Source organism: Ornithorhynchus anatinus, chromosome X1 (assembly GCF_004115215.2).
Source record: "Ornithorhynchus anatinus isolate Pmale09 chromosome X1, mOrnAna1.pri.v4, whole genome shotgun sequence".
NCBI classification, from domain to species: domain Eukaryota; kingdom Metazoa; phylum Chordata; class Mammalia; order Monotremata; family Ornithorhynchidae; genus Ornithorhynchus; species Ornithorhynchus anatinus.
Genome location: NC_041749.1, coordinates 58,049,491 through 58,051,181, shown reverse-complemented (window position 1 = coordinate 58,051,181; position 1,691 = coordinate 58,049,491). Strand labels below are relative to the sequence as shown.

General features: G+C 38.0%; 1 non-coding gene across 1 annotated transcript; it reads right to left on the bottom strand.

Moving 5' to 3' along the window:
* Window positions 1-1,066: 1,066 nt before the first annotated feature.
* LOC114807242 lies at window positions 1,067-1,206 on the bottom strand. Its single transcript, XR_003755294.1, has one exon. It is a non-coding gene; the product is annotated as a small nucleolar RNA SNORA7 (small nucleolar RNA).
* Between the last annotated feature and the right edge of the window lie 485 nt (window positions 1,207-1,691).

Sequence of the window (1,691 nt, the reverse complement as noted above, 5' to 3'; positions counted from 1 at the left end):
TAATAGGTTTAAGGCTTGGAAAAATAAATGAAGCTAAACAGGCTTTAAAAATCATGCATAATTGCTATTATATGTACAGTTGATGTTTTTTATTATCAGTGCTTAAATATGAATGTTAAAAAATTAAATTACAATTACTCAAAGCACTCTCTATCACCTTAAAGCTACCAATCAACCTAGCCTAGCCATCATTTTTAAGTAAATGTCTGGGATTTTAGCAATCAAATTTTATATTCACAGTCTCTCTTTGAAATCAACCAAGAGATAACAAATGTTCAAAGAGAGCTTTCTTAAGGATAGCAATCTCTTTATGTCTTCTGACTTTCTGGGTTATGCCAAGGGTATTTGAATGTGGTGGAAGGGGATTTTATCAGAAGGTTCTTCACATGTATCCTCAGAAATAAAAACCCTGAATCATGAATTCGTGTTTGCAAACCCAAACTTGATAGTCTCAGTCTTTACATTCTCAATTGATGTTTAACTCATTTATTCTTTTGGTAGGAATACTGAGAAAAAACTGAGGAAATATTTCCTAAAAAATGGTAGAACCCGATTATAACCTCACCTCTTAGAACATGACCTTGTATTTACATAGACAGGAATATGTACATTATCCTGGGAAGCCCCATGGCCTAGTGCAAAGAGCACAGGCCTGGGAGTCAGAGGATGAAGGTTCTAATTCCAGCTCCGCCACTTACCTGCTGTGTGATCTTGGGAAAGTAACTTCAATTCTCTGCCTCAGTTTCCTCATCTGCAAAATGGAGATTAAATCCTATTCCCTCCTATTTAGTCTGTGAGCCCCATGGGGGACAGGGACTCTGTCCAACCTGATTACCCTGTATCTTGTCTTATGCTGCTGAGTTGTTTCTGATCCATAGCAATGCCATGGACACATGGCTCCCAGAATGCCCCACCCCCATCTGCAATCATTCAGGTAGTGTAGCCATAGAGTTTTCTTGGTAAAAATATAGAAGTGGTTGGCCATTGCCTCCTTCCTTTCAGTCAACTTGTATCTCCACCCTTGACTCTCTCCCATGCCACTGCTGTCCAGCATGGGTGAGTTTTGATTGGTAGCAGATTGTCTTCCACTCACTAGCCACTGCCCAAGCTAGGAATGGAAGGGGTGTATACCTCTGCTTGATCCTCCCTCCTGTAGTCAAGACTGAAAGAGTACTGGAAACTCTCCTGGCGCGATCCTGAGAGGGGATCCTGTGTCTACCCCATGCTTAATATAGTACTTGGCAATCAGTTAATCGTATTTATTGAGCACATAATGTCTGCAGAGCACTATACTAATCGTTTGGGAGAGTACAACATAACAATATAATAGACATTCCTTGCACATAGAGCTAATTGTCTAGTGGACGTAGTAAGCACTTAACAAGTACCACAATTATTATTACTATATATGTATGTGTTTTCATATGAATTGTATCTACATATATATGTAAAATTCATTAATTTTAGTTCCAGATATATGCATTAATAGTATAAAATCTCTGTGGCATCATTCTATTCAACATTTGAATGTAATGTCATTCAGTTTTCAGTCACTTGAATGTTATAACCAGCTTTTACTGTTGTTCTTCAGTGGTTGGTTTTGTAGTCTCAGTAATATTTGGCTGATAATTCTTAAATCCATAATATTTTCAGGCCAGAAAAAAATAGGCACCAGAATTTCCTAATACGCC